Raw genomic sequence first — 18,207 nt, 5'->3', positions numbered from 1 at the left:
TTGGGACACAGAAATCTAAGCAGAGAGAGAGACTTTGAAAGTCTCTTGGTCTTACTTCACTTAATTAAGATTTGGCTTTGATTAAATAACTTCCCTAAAGCCCTCCATCCCCTATCTGTTATGAAAGGATTCTGATATTTGGATTCAAAACCCACTGTAATCTTCTTGTGAACCTACTATGTCCAAAGCATCCTCTTCAGCAAGGGATTGGGGTTGAGATGAATAATTCAACTGCTGCCCTCAAGCCATCTGTAGTGCCCACGGAGGAAAGGGAACACAGGAATAGGTACCTCTAAGAAGAAAAGAAAAACTTGGGCAAACTGCTGTGATACATGGACACATGGAATAACCCTTAGAGGGACATAGGTTGAGGGGGACGGGTGTGCATGAATACAACGCCTGGCGTTTGCAGCAGACGGGCATGCGTTACCAGGGAAGGTGCCACATGGAGCAGGGAAGGCTCTCACTTGCCAGTTGACTCTTGTCTTGCAGCCCAGGAACAAGCAAGGCTTTGTGGTTCAGGGCTGCTTCCACTGGCTCTTCACGGAGAGCAGACACAGCTGGGCCAGTTTACTCCACAGCCCCTCTAGGAAGACCCCTAGGCCTTTGTGTTCCCTGCTTCTCCAAGCCTGACCCACTCCCATCTCACTGTCTGTATCGTCCACGTCATCTCTCCCTCCTGATCCATTCAGGACCAGACTCCTGCCTTCCATCCCTGCCATCCACTCAGGCTCCCTCAAGACCCTTCCCATCCTCGTCTTTCCTTTCCTTTTCTTTTCTTTTTTTAAACTATTGTTGTTGTTTTAAGCAGGGGCACCAGTGTTTAGCCAGCATGGCCTTTGCTGTGTAATTTAGTTTCGTGTCCTGTACCCAAGAAACATGTAAAATATGTAAACAGCATTCGCTCTCAGACACTGTAATGCGCGTAGGAAGCAGCAGCCGGTCGAGCTTGCTGAGCCCGCTGCTTCGGCGGTATTGGATTCTGGCCCCCAAACCACATGCTCATTTCTCTAAGTCTGGAAGTAAACTTTCTCAAGCCAGGCCCAAAGGATGAGGTTCCAAGGGGAGTTGGATGTTGATTGTGCATAGGATTTTGCTTTTGTTGTGTGTGTGTGTGTGTGTGTGCATGTTCATTTGTTTGTGTTTGTTCTTCAAACCCCTTACCCCCTACTCTCCATCCCAACATCCTTACTTTTTAAATTAACCTGTATATGCTATCTATAGAACCAGACCAAAAAGGGCTTTCTACCCTCTCTGCCACCCTAGGCACGGATTTCTTAAAACGCACCTGATTCTTCAGCCAGATCCAAGTGCCAGATGCTCCTGGATATATTGGTGCGTGTTCATTTTTCAGGGAGAGATGGACTGAGAGAGGCAAGTGAAAGGTACCCATGCTGAGAGGTATGCTTCTCTGCCAGGGTGGTCCAACAAAGACTTCCCTGGGGCTCCTGCCCACCCCGGAACCCTTTACCCAAACTGGACCTATGTATGCAGCTGGTGGAAGGGGATGCTTGGCTGATGCCTGCATTTCTCTCCATCCTGGGAAAGAGCATGATTTTGGGAGAGATCTGGTCTGCTGGGAGGATACTGCTCTCAGGAATGTGGATGCTGCTTGGGTGATGCCCAGGTCTGCAATGTAGCCTCCTGGGGCAAGGGGTCCAGGAAGAGGAAAGCAATGCAGAGCAATGTAAGGAAGGAGATAAACCGACATGCATCAGGGAGCTATGGTCAGGAGTTTATAGTCCAGAGAAGGCAGAACTGTGTGAGTGTTGAGAGCCCGGGCTCCAGCTCAGCTGTCTGATAGGACTTTCAGTGACAATGGAAGTAGTCTATATTGGCACTGTAGCCTCTAGCCACCTGTTGTTTTGAACCCTTGAAATGTGGCTCTGGAAAGTGAGGAACTGAATTTTTAATTTTAATTAGTTTAAAATTAAATAGTCACAGGGAGATACTGAGCTACCCTATGGGAGCAGGTCTAGAGTCTATCACATCCCAGTGCTGCCACCTATAGTGAGATCTAGGGCAAGTTACATGGTCTCTCGGCCTCAGTCTCCTCATCTGTAAAATAGGAAAATCAAGTGGCAATTGTGAGTATTCCAGAAATTTGCACACATAAAACACTTGGAACATTGCTTGGCATATAATAACGGCTATCTACATGTATTCAATTCAGTTATTGCGTTAAACCTTTATAACCAATCTGTGTAGTAAGAACTGTGTTCCCATTTCACAGATAGGGAAGCAAAGCTCCACACAGGGTCCCCTACCCCAAGTGGTGGAACAGGAGGAAAGCCACTGCTTTCAAGCTCCACAGCCCATGCACTTTCCAGGATACACAGCACTTTCCCCAAGAATTTTTTTAAATGTGTGGTCACTGCTGTGTGTTCCAAGATGAAGAACAAGGCCTGGCACACAGTAGGCATGTGATAAATACTTACAACTAAATCTGCGCTTTGTTCTGTTAACAGCTTTGCACAGAAAGTAGGAAACAGCTACTGGAGGCCAGGCCCCAGGAAAAAGGCTCTACCCTTTTGCCTCTTATTATTCTGGTCTTAGGGATGTTCTCGTGACTAGATTTCTATGGATATTGATGGAAACATAAAGGGCTGTCTGTCTGGCTTGAGAATGTATGGTTCACCTTCAGACAGGCCTCCCAGTGAGAGGCCCAGCCAAGGAAGGTGTGAAAGAGCAAGAGAAAGAAGGGAGGAAGGAGAGGTGGGGGAGAAGGGAAGAGGAATACAAAATTAAGGGAACTATACTCAATATTTTGTAATAGCCTATAAGGGAAAAGAATCTGAAAAAAATATATATATATATGTACATATAACTGAATCACTTTGCTGTACACCTGAAACTAACACAACATTGTATTGACATCAACTATACTTTAAAAAAAAACCTATTACAAAGCTACAGTAATCAAAACAGCATGGTATTGGTATAAAGATAGACAAACAGATCAATGGAACAGAATAGAGAGTCCAGAAAATAGACCTCCTAACATAAAGAAAACTGATTTTGACAAATGGACAAAATATTTGAACAGACACTTCACCGAAGAAGATGCTCCGTATCATTAGTCATGAGAGAAGTAAAAATTAAAACCATAGTGAGATATTGCTATACATCTATTAAAATGGCTAAAATTAAAACAGCTGACCATATCAAGTGTTGGTTAGGATATGGAGGAACTGGAACTCTCATACACTGCTGGTAGTAATTTTAAAAGTACAATAACTTTGGAAAACAATTTGGCAGTGTAATCCAGCCATTGTATTCCTAGGTATTAAAAGAAAACATGTCCATACTAAGGGTCGAGATATATACATATATATGTATATGTATATTCGTAGCAGTTTTATTCGTAATAGACAAAAACTGAAAATAAACCAAATGTCCATCAGCTGGTGAATTGGATAAATAAACTATGGTATATACATATAATGGAATGTTGCTTGATAATAAAAATAATGAAGGGAGAGCTGAAAAGGAATGACTAAACAATAATCAATGACATAATAGTACTAACAATAGTTGATAATAATGATAGGAGCAGTGTGAATGGTCCAGCTCTCAAGGCGGTTACTCCGTGTCAGGACCTCTACCCAGAGGTTCACACTGTTTTAGCACATTTATACCCACCAACCCCTCTACGAGGTAGTGGCTAACTTTCACTGGTTTACAGAGGACTAAATTGAGACTCACAAAGAAAGGTTAAGTAACTTACCCAAGTTTCTACAACTAGCCTAGGGGTGGGGCAAGGAAATCTAGAATTCGACTCCAAGACTGTCTTCCTCTAGAGCCAGGAGGAAAGAAGTAGGAAGGGACGAAGGAGGGAAATGTTAAGTGTGTTTCTGGCGTGCAGGGCTGTGTGTAGACACTTGCATGTGCAAGAGCTCTTTCAATCCTGAAACAACCCTTCACAGTAGGTGCCGTCATCTGATTTTGCAGTGGAGGAATTTAGGCTCCTTGAAGCGTTCAAGGTCATGCTGTCAATAAATGGCAGAATCTGAGATTCCAGCCCACATCTCTTCAATGCGTGTACTTCCACAGCTTGTGGAAAGTTCAGGAAAGTGGCAGGTGTAGGATTGTTGAGGAGATCACATCGTGGATCCCCGATCATGCTGGGATGGTTCCCGTGAACAGTGTCTCAGAACAGCTGCTTCAACACTCTGCCTTTTTTGCAGATGTGTGCCGCCTTGTCCAAGGGCACCACTAGGGGAAAGCATCACTGCAGATAGTCTCTGTGCCTCAGAGGAATCTGCTGGTGGGGTGGTGGACACTTACGTCAGCAGTATCTATTGGGCCTTTGATGGCCAAAGCCCCCAGTTTGCATATCAGGGTCACTATCCCTACCTCTGAAATCTGGAGAGGGAGGCCAGAGAGAAATGCCACCCTTCTCCTTAAGAATGAGAGCTCTTCTTTGAGCTGGAAGGTCAGCAGGACACCGATAAAAGCATAGGTGATCCCTGTCCTCTTGTTCCTTGCATGCGTCAGAACACTGCATCCTTTGGAGGCTCTTCCTAGGAGAAATCAAACTGAAGGCAGCCCTGGCAAGATGACCGCCTGCTCTTCGAAAAGGAAAGAGGAGAGGCAGTCACTCAGTGGTTTCCAGGGTGATAGGAGGGGATCAGAAAACCCTGAGGTCTGCAGTGAAAGGCAGAACCCAAGGACAAGGCACCTTGGCATCAAGTGGGCTTCCCTGCAGGCAGTGTGACTCATATTTCATCTTGGTCACAGCTTGGAACGCACAGGTATTGATTAGGAAAGCAGGAGAAGAGGAACAGGGGAAGAAGGGAGAAAAAACACAAAAACAACCTGGAAACTCCTAGTTTTATGAACTCGAGAGTCTTGTTCTTTTAACACACAGATGTTTTTAAGTGAAAAATCACTCCTTTGACCTTTCTTGACTAGGCCAGTGTGGTCAAGACTGCCATTAACCACTGCTCGGCTATCCTTAACCAAGGGTTTCGGTGACCAGGCACCAAGCTTGGATGTGGTCACCACTTTCCTGATTAACCCATAGACATCTCAGGGCTCCCAGAGTAGGCAAAGAAGAGGTCTGGTGGTTTCTTAAAACATCCTGCTTCAGTTGAGTAGCTCTGAGCTGAGTGTTGGAGATTTCCGTGCTTCAGTGCTTTGCTCCTGAGTTGGCCGTGTCTAGAGCCAGTAACGAGGGCATTTTAGAGTGAAGCTAACTGGATTTGTGTTCTCAGTCTTCGGTATCTGGTTTTCTAAACAGGAAGTTTTGGGGTGCTGGATTTAGAGCAGAAAGCATTGGTTGCTCCTATTCTAGAATTATGATATCCTGGTATTCTGGTCTAGAACTGGAAGTGTTTCCACGCTCAGTGTCCTGTTTTAGAACTGACAATGCCTCTGGGCTCTGAACTACAAATCACGATGCTTCAGGATTCATATCTGAAGCTGGCAATGCCACAAGATTTTCATCTTGTGCTGGCAGTATCTCTGGGTTTTGATCCAGAGTTGAGTGAACATTCTGGTTGAAGCTAACAGCATCCTCTTGATCTGATCCAGAGTCAACGCTGCTTTTACATCCTGACCTAGAATTTGTGAAATGTTGTTAATTGCTTTCAGTACAGATTTTTTTAAAAAAGAGATTTGGAAACACAGAAGGTTAGCAATATGTTTTTTAAAATATAATGTGCTCAGAACTGTGTTTGCAGCAAGATTCTACATCTTGAACTTTATCCTTCATGCCTCTGTTATTGACATCATCTGGGAAACTGGGTTTGTCATGGCTCAGCTGTGGCCCAGTTTTTCTCCTTCTCTTGCCTTTTTTTCTCCAGCCCCTGCTCTTCAGAGCCCACTTGACATTAAGATTCTGCATTTCAGGCCCGGCCCTTGGGCATGGACTGTCCCTCCTTTTCCATGCCCCTCTCAACCTGAACGGACCTCGAATACGGAACCCACCACGCTGTTGTGTGGGTGTTTGCTGGGACAATCCTTCACTCTCCATCACATCCCGCCAGGGGTCTGGGAGCTCTTTGGGAGAAGGGATTTTATCTATATTGCCTTTTTTCCCCCTCTAGGATCCATTTTCCTCATATAGACCATGGGAGATAAAGAACCTAGCTCGTAATAAGTGGTATGTAAGTGTACATTGAATGAGTGCATGAATGGATGAATGCATTAATGAGAGATAAATATAAGAAAAAGTTGAGCTTTGGCTGGAAGAGAACTTTTCTTCCGCAAGAAAACTGAGATCTCTGGGAACCCCCAAGCCCCTGTCCCTCACCCCTAAAGAATTTTAAGAAGGTCCTGCAACCCACTCTTCTAACCCTGTCAGCATCTTACTGTCGGAGGAGACGCATGTGCCATGAAGTCACCCACGGACCATCTGGCCGGGGATCCCGTGTCCCTCCTCTGCTGCGGGAGATTACGTAAGCTGGACAGCAGCCTCCAGATGTTAGCAGTTTCTGCTCATTTCTTTCCTCCCTTTTCAGCAACAATAATAATAATTAAAACAAACACAGGCCTCACTCCCTCCCCGCACCCCTGAAATTACAAACAGGTGGGCCCAGATGCCCTTCCCGTCCAAAGGCCTGGTCTCTTAAGTCCAGTCCCGAGCCTTGGCAAGGCCTGCACTGCCCTGAGCTGGACAGCCAGGCCAGCTGCCCTGTGGCTAGGGCCCCAGGCCCCAGAGCGGGTACATGGCCGTGTCATGAGAAGGGCCCGTGCTGGACTTTCCCTCTCTCTGGCTCCCACCCCCAAAGCCTTGGCCTCCAATTTAAATGGATGTATTTTGGAGGACTAGGTGGCTTAAGAGATTAGTAATGAGATCCCAAGTCTTTCAGTGCTGGGTCAGGAGTTCAGAGGCGGGCCTGGGTGACTAGTGAATGGCGTAATTACGGGGAGATGGGGAGCAGGCCTGCGGAGGGCCCGTGTGAAATGAGCCCGGCCAGGCCTTTAAAGGGACGAGTTGTCAGCAGCACAAAAGCCGACGGCCACATCCGACACTAATCACTCTCCCCTGTTAGAGGATTTACTAGCTGGAGGAGTCTGAGCCCCCTGCCCAGTGCCTCCTCAGAACGGGTGTCTGGGTTCCGGTGATGTGCACGGCCCGATGCCCGGCTCTGCCGTCTGTGAGATCAGAGATGATGCTGACCCCATGGGGTGGAGTGGTGAGAACTCTGCGTTTCATACAAAGTCAGTGGCTGACCTGTGTCCTTATTTTAATTATGGCTACCACTGCCATGGTGGTGATTATTTCTTCCTCTCCCTTGGCTTCAGTTTTCCCACCCATAAATGGGTAATAGGAATCTCCCTTTCACAAAGGACACAAGGATGGAATTGATGGAGGTGAAGGCAGCTGGGTGCTCACCGTCACCACTGTTACTGTTGCAGTTCTCAGCATCACCACTTACGCTAGGTGGGCCTGTTTCCTCATCTGTGTCATAGGAGGTAGGCTTATAGTAACACAGGCAGGAATCAGACCCGGGCTTCACATTCCTGACAGGTGCGGCTTTGGGGTGCCATTTATCCCCTTTGGACCTTGGGCTCGTTACCTGTAGGGTAAGTGAGGATGGCAGTTCCTGCCTTACACAAGGAGAGGCTCTGTACTTGGAACATAGTTGCTGGTCATAGTTACTGGTTTAAGTGTGTTGGCAAAGAAACACACTTTGTCTTTGCCGTTTATCATGGATGCTTTCTCAGGCCCTTTGCATAAATGTTTCCCTTAGAACAGGGTGGGAACATCCAATTTCTGACCCCTAGAAATCCTGAGCTTCTGTCTATAAAATTAAGCCATTGAATGAGCAGTCCCCATCCATCCTATGACTCTGAACCATTTCTTTTCTAAGAAATTTAGTTTCTCCACCTGTAAAAATGTCAGTATGCTGTGGAACAGTGGTTTCTTAAATGATTTCTTTGCTCCTTTCGCCTTGAGAGCCTAGGCTTCTTTTCCATGACCATTTGATCAGGCCAGGAGTTTGAACCCCAAACCACAGGATTCCAGACGTGTGGGGAGGTGCAGGCTAGGAGGGTATTAGACCCCTAAGGAGTGTGAAATGCCTGATGTGTTAGGGACAGACCCTGGGAGCAATGAGGTACTAATCACCCCAGAGCTGAGCCCCAAGGCTGGAGGGCATCTAATGCTGCGTTATCTTATCTGGAAGTGTCTCGTGGGTGGAGGCCCTGAGGTCTGCTACTATTTCCAGATCACTGGGTGAGAGGAGGAGGTATCCCTACATTCCATGCACCGGCCCTATGCACAGGAAATACCTCTTTGCTTGATTGTCCATGCCAAATAATAAATCCTGAAATTGAAAGAGGCAATCCAGCCCTCCCCCTCCCTTCTATCTTTTTAAGGCAGGTATCAAAGGGGAAACTGCTCTAGGGGCCTAGGGAAAGTGATCATTGTTTCTAATGGTCAGTAAAGAAAGCCTGGCTTTTCTTCCTTCCTTTCTCTCTCTCTGTCTGTCTCTCTCACTATTAAGTGTGTAAAAAGGAGGTTGGAGGAGGGGATTGAAAGTGTGTGTGTGCGCCCACTCACACACATGTGTTATGTAATGTTGACCCTCGGTTGCCCTTAAAGTTTTTGGGTTTTTTTTTTTTTGTGGTACGTGGGCCTCTCACTGTTGTGGCCTCTCCCGTTGCGGAGCACAGGCTCCGGATGCACAGGCTCAGCAGCCATGGCTCACGGGCCCAGCCGCTCCGCGGCATGTGGGATCCTCCCGAACCAGGGCACGAACCCGTGTCCCCTGCATCGGCAGGCAGACTCTCAACCACTGCACCACCAGGGAAGCCCACCCTTAAAATTATTTTTGTTGTCGTCATATCCAGAGGGTCAGTTTGGAGTAAGGGGCATAGGAAGGAGGTCAGGATGGGCAGAGGGGTGGGGAGAAGAACCCAGGTGGGAGAGGACTACAGTACTCCCAGCTGGTGAGAGAGGCCCTGAGCCGGAGTCGGAGCATTTGGGTGCCTGTGTCCCTGTCACCTTAATGGAGACCAGGTATGTGGAGCAAATGTTAGAAGCCTGATATATAGTAAAGGATCAATAACATTTATTGTGGGTTTTGTTAGTTCATTCAACTAAATAGGCTTAGCGCCTACTCCAGGCCTTCCTCTGCTCTTAGTGTTGAAGATATAACAAGTAAGACCTCATTCTTGCCCTCAATGAGCTAACAGCCAAGTTCAAGGATTGCAGATAGGGCATTCCGAACCCATCATGAGCGGCTTAACGTTTTGTTAAGATGGTTTCAGAGGTCTACACCCAGGGGAACAGCAGGCACTGTTTAATGATATCTGTGCTGGGCAAGAGACGGGGGAACGGTAGCAATGATCCCATGTGTTTGCCTCAACCGGTCCGCTGGACTCAAGGGCCATTGTACTTCCTTTAGCTGTCACTAAGGAAGGCACTGTCCTCGAAGCTCATGCCTGTAGACACACGGACAGACGAGAAACCACAATGCAGTGTGTTGCACAAAGGCTGTGACGGAGAGTTCTCGGAAAGTCCAGCCGCAGGGTGGGAAGAGGACGGGCTTGGAGTCAGCCCACTTGACTTTGACCTCTCAGCCATAGGGGAGTGACCAGTGCCTTCCAAACCGCAGAGTCCTTATCTCTACAAGAGGGACAAAAAACGCCTGTTCCTCAGGGTTATTATGAGGGCCAGAGGAGATAATACACGGGCAGCGCCAGTACTGGGAGGCTGTCCTTAAGAGTTGGTGCCCTTTCCCTCCCCCACAGGAGCTCTGAGGAGGGGGCAGTACGTTCTTGAAGGAACTGCCAAGCCAGCTTTACAGAGGTGGCTTTATTTCACCTGGACCCCTCTGTGTCCAGGTCTCCTGAGGCAGGCTTTCCCTCCTGCAGTTTTCATATCAAGGAACCCTGCCCACCTCTGCAACCTTGCAATTCTTGGGGAAATAACTTGGCATTGAACCTGTAAACCTGAGGTTAAAATGTGGCCTAAGTAGAAATATTTGGAAAGGCTGCCCGGGGACCGTGTGTGCGCGCGTGCGCGTGCATGCGCTTCTACGCTAATGTGTATTGTTATTGTCAGCACGCACCCCACCCTCCCCACTCCCTATTCCTTTTCCTCTCTTTTTCTGTGAGGCCCATTCCCAGGTCCCTTTGAATTGAAAGAGGAAATTGGAGAGGATGGGCTAGAGGTTTGACGGGCACTTCCTCCCTCCTGTGATTGACAAAAGGGCATGTAAATCTGTAAAAGTGAAATTCAATAGAAACCTCAAGGCATCTCCCCTGTGTGGGAAAATACCAGAACTCCCACTCCCCCTCTTCTCTCTCCGTCCCCCGCCTTTGTGTACATCGTGTGTGGGTGGAAGATAAACTGGATTTTAAAAACCCTTTGAAAGCAAGACATCGTTAACTCCTCTAATTGAAAGCAGTCTTCTGCAAGGGAGGAGGTTTGGAGGTGGGTGCTGGCTGTAGTGGCTGGCGGTGCCTGGCCTGGACGAAAGGGCCCACGTCCTGGGGCCGCAGAGGCCTCTGCTGCTGTCAGCCGAGGCCCGTCCCAGAGGACCCTACAGCGTTCTTTCAAGCCAGTCTCTCTGTTCCCCACTGAGCTCTATCCCCCACCTGTCTGTCAGATGTGATGGCAGAATCAGATCCCCGAGGAGCTTCCCGGCTCAAACATCCAATGATGTCAAAACTCTGGGAGAAGACCCTCCAGCTCTTTTGCAGCATGCACACAAAGAAAAGAAAACAAAAACAGAAAACACATTGCTGGAATGGCTGCAATAAACTTTTAGGTTACTTCTCCAGTTGTCTTAGACAGAAAAGGCGGCAGTGATATTAGTCGGCTTTTGGCCTCAGAGGACCAGAGACATGGGATCCATGAGTCAGCTAAGGCCCACAGGAGGATCACAGTTCACTGCAGAATCAACTCTCTTCAGCAGCTCTCGCTGGAAGAAGCTGGACATCAGAAACTGGCAGAACGTCAGAACAGAAAAGCCCTTTGGGGATCCATCTTACTCTGTCCTTCTACAAGTGGGGAGGATGAGTGTCAGAGGAAGCCAGCCGTTGAGTCAGCTCTAGGAGGCAGGTCCCCGGAGCCTGGCCATCTTGGGCTCTTTCAGCCGACAGCCCCACCCCAGGGCAGAGCTGTAAGGCCCTGCTTTTGGAAGCAACAAAAAAAATTCCCAAGTCCATCCTCCGGAACAGCCCTGAGCAATGTGTAGACAGACCCTTTTCAGGTTGGATCTACAGGTAAGAGTGGAGTTTGCGCCTGGATTTGAATCCTGGTTCTACTAACTAGTTGTGTGACCTTAGGGGAACTACTGGGCTTCAATTGCCTTATCTATTAAACGGGTATAATATTTATACTATATTTATATAAATATATTTGTAATATATTTATAATATATATTTATAGTATAAATATAAGTATAATATTTATAAGTATAAGCATATTATATTTATATTATAAATACAAGTATATTTTTATATTTATATTTCCTTATCTATTAAATGGGTATTATACTTATATAATATAAATATATTATATTTGTAATATATTTATATTATAAATATAAGTATATTACATTTATATTATAAGTATAGGTATATTATATTTATATTATAAATATATTCATATTTCCTTATCTATTAAATGGGTATAATAACAGTACTATCTCACAGAGTTGAAGGTTGCGTGATCTAGTGCATATGGAGTCCTGGAAGCAGTGGCCAGCATAGAACAGCCAGTCAGTATGGTATACACTGCTATTGTTATCGTTGTTCACTGGGTACCTCTTGTGTCCTGTGTGCTAGGCAATCTGCTAGGATTTATTTGAGGATAAATAAAACATGGTTCTCACCTTGGAAGCCTTCAGGGTTTAAAGGGATAAGACTAGGCTCTAAACAACTATAATCCAACTTGACAAGTGCTGTAACTGAGGTATATATAAAGAACTATATGGACCCATCAGAGGGAGCGATTAATTCTGCCTGGGGGGTGAGCCAAGGCTTTCTGAGGAGGGCTGATATTTGAGACTGGCTTTGAAGTGTGTGTAGTATTTCACGGAATGGGCCGTCCACTGCAGTGGGGTGGAAATCTGGGCACGGCATCACACTGGTGGAGTCCACGGCGTGTTGGGGGGAAGGGTCCTCCAGCGGGAAGCAATCACCACGGTGTAGCTGCATGGATGCCTGCCCGCCGCGTGAGGCAGGAGCGCAGCTGGCTGTGAACGTGAGGATACGGCTGGAACCAGCTCCCGAAGGCCTCTGTAAGCCGTGTCTAGGAAATGTTCCATCCTGTGGTCCGTGGACCGCCGTGGAGGGTGTGATAAGTAACAAGGCGATGTGATGAATTTTTCACTCTGGAAAGTTAATTATGGGGACCTTTGGAGCAGGGAGAGTGCAGTGTGTGGAGTGACTAGAGACGAAGAGGGTGGCAATCGGTACCCTCTTCTCCATCAGCGGAAGCGGAGGTTTTAACCAAGACAACAGCAGCCGTGGGGCCATGTGATTGAGTACACAGAATGTGGAATCGCAGGGATCAGAGTCCAGCATCAGTTCTCATACACAACTGGATATATGACCTTGAAAGAGTTCGTTAAAGATTCTCTGCCTCATTTCCTCATCAGAAAAATGGGATCATTCCAACCTCACAGAGTAGTTGAGAGGATTAAAATGATACTGTGACCATGAGACCTTGGTGGATAGTATTACTGTGGGTGTCCTTAAGCACCGGGGGCAACCACTACACCTCACAGATGGGGAGACAGGGTGGGAGGGATGTCCAGCTAATAAGTGACAGCCAGAAACAGCCCAGGTCCCCTGTGTCTCTTGTTTGGTATTTGAAGTAAGCACAGATATCTCTGAAGATGACAGAGAATCTAAGGGGGTGTGCTAAAGACGAGACCTTCCCCCTCAAGGTCAAGGGGAAAACGGGGTTGCTCACCCCTTGGCTCCTGCAGGCCCTAAGATGGGGATGAAAGGTGGTGACCTTCTCAGCTTCCGTCCAAGACATAGGGCTGGGCTTCCTGCAGAAGAGAGCGACATGGGCACCTGAATTCCTGCCATGAATTCTTGGGGGAGGGGTAGAAATCTCACTGGAGATATTTCTGCACAGCAAAGGTACGATGTAGAGGGTGCAGAACATAGGTGAGGGCAGGGCATCAGTTCTGGGGACCAGAAAAATTTGTACTTTCATATTAATTTTGCCACTTACTTGCTGTCTTCTATTGTGCAAGACACCTGCCCTCCCTTGACCACTGAAAAGGGAATGGTCTCAGCAGATAACCTATTGAAGTCCTTCTAACTCTAAAACTCTAAAATAAGGAAGCGTGTAAGTGTTGCTGCTTAGAGAAAAGAGTAGGAGAAAGTGCAGCCAGACATATTCCCCTGGCTGTTGGGAAGAATCTGCCCAAAGGTAAACTGGGCTGTTTGTAAATGGAAGTGAGTTCTCTGTCCATGAAGTAATCAAGAAGATGCTGGATAATTCCTCCTCCAACCCTGAAAAGACCTAAGTGAGGATGCTGGCAAGCCCAGCCACACATCTGCTCTTGGCCTAGCAATGTTATATGAATTTCTCTTTTTGTCCCTTCACTGGATCATTTATTTATTAATGTATTCAATAATTCAGTAAATGTCAGTAGCTGAGTCATTCAAAACAATATTTGTTTTATTTCATTTTATTGTGATGAGAACACTTTAAAAGAAATCTACCCTCTTAAGTTTTTATGTGTACAATACAATATTATTGACCATAGGTACAGTGTTGTAGAGCAGATCTTTAAAATTTAATCATCTTGCTTAACTGAAACTTTTTGTTGATTTATACATTGACTAGCGACTCCTTTTTTCCTCTCCCCACAGCCCCTGGCAGCTACCCTTCCACTGTTTGATTCAATGGGTTTGACTATTTTCGATACCTCATATAAGTGGAATCATGCAGTATTTGTCCTTTTGTGGCTGCCTTGTTGCACTTAGCAGAATAACCTCAGGATTCATCTCTGTGGTCATATATGGCAGGGTTTCCTTCTTTTTAAAGGCTGAATACTATTCCGTTGCATGCATATACCAAATTTAGTTTATCCATTTATCTGCTGATGACATTTAGGTTGTTCCCACATCTTGGCTATTGTGAATAATGCTGCAGTGAACATGGGAGTACGCAGTGCAGAAAGATCAGTTTCAGCTAGAGGAGACCCCCTCCTTATCTTTCTAGAAGAACCTGAAGCCTAGAGGCTGCCAATATGTTTCTAGAGCCTCCGTGATGTGTTCCGCAAACCAGTGAGTGATGTATCGGGAAGGAGCAGATCTTGTTCGTAGCAGCATGACAGAGAGGCTAAAAAGGTTACTCTTATCACCCCCCTGACCTCTCTGGGGCTGGGGGCGGCAAGGTACAGCCCTTGGCATCGTGTGAAGGATTTGTGTGTCAGAGAATGGGAGGGAGAGCTGAACGGCTCTGCCTGGGATTTGAGAGAAGTGCAGATCGGGAAGGGAGAGGGAGTGGGAGAGCTTGGAAGGGTCACTGAAGAAACTGGGCGAAGGTGATGGTGAATGAGGAGGAACCTGGGGTGATGGTGTGGGAGCTTGAGTCCACATGGGGTGCGCGATGTAACTCTCCTGCTCGCTCCCCCACAAAATGTTCAGTCAAGTCTACGCTGCTCAGTAATATTTTACGGAATTGGATTTGCTTTTTTAGAAGGTGCACAAAAGTGGGAGGATGAAAGCGGGGCATCCCCACAGAATCAGGTACCTTGGGATCACACTCAGGTGTGTGACCATCCTTTTGGCCAAAGGCAAGGCTCTTTTCCTCTCAGAGAGAGCCTGGTGTGCCATACGTCTTCCATAAATGGCTGCTGAATGAGCAAATTCATGCAAGGTCTGTAAAAGCTGGGGGCTTGTGAGTGTTTGCAGCCTCCCCGCACCTCCCCAGGAGCACAGATGGTTTTAAGATCAGCTGGGGCTTTGGGCAAAGGTTCAGCTGGATTTGTTTGTTCCTCTCTGATCTACTTTGACTGTCCCTGGTCAGGATCGCAGCCAGCCTGAAACAAACACAAAGCTAAATAGGAAACCAGGAGAATAAAATAACAGCAGCACGTTCCTCTGAAGTCCTGTCTGGTGCTGATAGAGCTGACAAGATAAGAGGAAACTGTGTTTAAGTAGCGAGAGGGCTTTGTTCAAGTCCCAGACTTCTCTGACTGTGAATGCTGTAGATGCAGAGATAAGCCCCCTGCTCTAGCACTCCAGAGATGTGCTCCACCACTCTCTGCTGGGCGACAGGCAGCTAAGAACACAAGGGGAAAGAATTCCAAAATGCTACATGTCAAATTGCTGGCCTGGATTTCAAATGCCATAGATAGTTTATGCAAAGTCTCGCACTGTTGTAAAAATGTAACACAATCCACTGGCAGAGCTGCATGAGCTCAGTCTTAGTTGTTTTCGAGAAAAAATAAATAAACTTGAAAAACGTCTTCCAGCCCATTAAAGTGGCTTGTTTTACCCATAGTCTCCTCGGTATTAGGCTTCTAGAGATGTGAGTAACCGAAGCCGACACCTAATTCCTGGCCAGTGAGATGGCTGATTCTTGGCACTTTTACTCTCCTTAGGACGTTACCTGTGACGTTCAGGAAACTAATGCTGTATTCCCAGGACCCGCTGACACCTTGGGGAGGGGGGAGGGAAACTTTGGCAATGAACAAGTTTCAGTACTTTTCAATGTTTTTAAAGCAGGGAAGCTCTCATGAAACATTACAAGGCAGCTTGATATATAAAACAGTTGAGTGAAGATGCTCTGGCTGAAACAATGGAGCAGAAGCTAAGCACATCTTCTCACATCCTGACCCTCAGACTGACACCTCCAAGCAACCCTAGGAATCCATAGGCAACACCTTGAAAACCTATGACCCAATCCAACATTCAGATGTGAAAGGTAAACCGAGGTCCACAGAGCGGAGATAACTAGTCCACAATCACACATCAAATTGTGAGGGAGTCTGAACCAGAACCAAGTCTCTAATCCAGCTCACCATTGCAGAACTTCCCAGGTGACAAAGAAACTTTTCTTCTTCTATTTGAGGTTTCAAGAATAAACTGAAGATGTTAACTTTAAGGCAAATTGAGTAAAGCATATATGGAGCTCTTGGTATTACCTTTGCGAGTTTCCTGTAAATATAAAATTACTCCAAAACAAAAAGTTTATTTTAAAAAAAAGCATTGCATCTTACAAGTGTGGATTACAGTGCAGCCATGTGTTTCAGCTTGACTTTGATAAGTGAATTTGATGTGTAACTCTTCCATGCTACTTTTAATTCTTCTACACTCATGTATATGAATCCCTGGGTATAGTCTCACTTTGCATGATTTTTTTTTTTTTTTTTTTTTTGTGGTACGCGGGCCTCTTACTGTTGTGGCCTCTTCCGTTGCAGAGCACAGGCTTTGGACTTGCAGGCTCAGCGGCCATGGCTCACGGGCCCAGCTGCTCCGCGGCATGCGGGATCCTCCCGGACCGGGGCATGAACCCATGTCCCCTGCATCGGCAGGCGGACTCTCAACCACTGCGCCACCAGGGAAGCCCTGCATGATTTTTATAAATAGCGTCATAATGCACCTACACCTTCTTCTGTTTTAGTCGCTCAATGTTATGCTTTGGCAATCTCCCCGTGTTGGGATCTATGAACTCACAAATAGGGCTTCCATGTTGCTTGGCCAGGGTCCATACTGAACCAGGTGTTAACTGTTGTTAGGGTCATCGCTACCTTTGAATCCCATTCAGTCCTCTTAATATTCTTTTTTTTTTTTTTTTTTTTTTTGCGGTACGCGGGCCTCTTACTGTTGTGGCCTCTCCCATTGCAGAGCACAGGCTCCGGATGCGCAGACTCAGCGGCCATGGCTCATGGGCCCAGCCGCTCCGTGGCATGTGGGATCTTCCTGGACCGGGGCACGAACCCATGTCCCCTGCATCGGCAGGGGGACTCTCAACCACTGCGCCACCAGGGAAGCCCCTCTTAATATTCTTTTGCTTACAGAATCCTATCATATGAATATATCATATTTTATTCATCCCTTCTTCAACAGGTGAACATATAAACTCTCCCTAATCTTTTGCTACTATAGATATGGCTGGAATGGATAGTCTTGATCCTTGTATATATATATATTTCCCTTTCTTTTTGTTTGTTTTACATGTGTATGTTTCTTTTACATGATTGAGATTAGATCATCTCACTTTTTTTCATAGCTTATAAAACCTTAGAGTTCTTTAGGTTGGCCTTACTTTTTAGATCTGTAGCCTGAGACCTGCAGGTGTGGAATGACATGCCCAAATTCCTGGGGAAGATTGGAGAGAGGAGCCACATCAGAGGGCCGAGGAAAAGCTCTAATTTGGGATGACCTTCTGCAAAAAGTCTGACCAATTTCAAGAACATCTCAGCTGTTCCTCTCCTTTTCCATCATAGCTCTTTTCTAGTCTACAATTTATAGTAATGTATGCGTATGTGATTACTTGATGAATGTCTGTACACACTGTCACTCTAAGCTCCATAGCATCTGACCCGTCTGCTGTCTTGTCCCAGAGTGCTCGGCAAATAGCAGTTACTCAATAAGTGTTATTGGAATGAATGATTGAACCAATGGAATGAAATGACATTTGGATACACAAGATACTCCTCAGTTTGAGCAATACTACTTGTCTATACATGCTTCGTGTTTCTTTTAATACCATTTGATATATCTGTCATTGAGAATGAATGTGTGTGTGTATGTGCAAACCTATACAAATGGTAGAGCTGATTTTCTTTGGGGAAAGCAAATGCTCACATTGTCATAAGTCTTTGTTCTGTCATTAATATAGCTCCGAGCACAATTTACGGATTTGCTCTAAAGTGGTCTGCTTGGTATTCAAGAGGCTGTGAGATCCAAGCCCTCAGGCCTGCCTTTGATGCCACTTTCCCCAAGCTCTGTTATACCAGGCAGCTTGTCACTAATCATTCTGGACTTCTGCTTTCCTCTGAGCCCTTGCTTCTGTTCCCTGCATGTGCAATGCCCTTCCTTTCGTAGCTACCCTATTCTTCCAGACCCAACTCAAATGTCAACTCTTCCAGGACTTGTCCCCACGAGAATGTCTCTGACATCTCTACCACCAAAACGTGTTAACTGTCCTTTCCTTAATAACATTGAAGGTTTTCTCTTCTACATTAGAATGTGGGCTCCTGGAATAGACTCTTGTCAGTTCATCCCTATTTCTTCCTGCAGTGTCAAGAACAAACTAGGTGGATAGTA

The 18,207-nt window shown here is 46.3% G+C and overlaps 1 protein-coding gene across 3 annotated transcripts in view; it reads left to right on the top strand.

The window, feature by feature from the left end:
* The window catches only part of PAPPA (pappalysin 1), a 255,257-nt gene that overhangs the window by 153,446 nt on the left and 83,604 nt on the right, over nucleotides 1-18,207 (top strand). The gene's annotated exons all lie outside the window — the stretch shown is intronic.

Source organism: Mesoplodon densirostris, chromosome 6 (assembly GCF_025265405.1).
Source record: "Mesoplodon densirostris isolate mMesDen1 chromosome 6, mMesDen1 primary haplotype, whole genome shotgun sequence".
Classification (NCBI taxonomy): Eukaryota; Metazoa; Chordata; class Mammalia; order Artiodactyla; family Ziphiidae; genus Mesoplodon; species Mesoplodon densirostris.
Note: the sequence above shows the minus strand (reverse complement) of the source record. Positions and strands in the feature narration are given on the sequence as shown.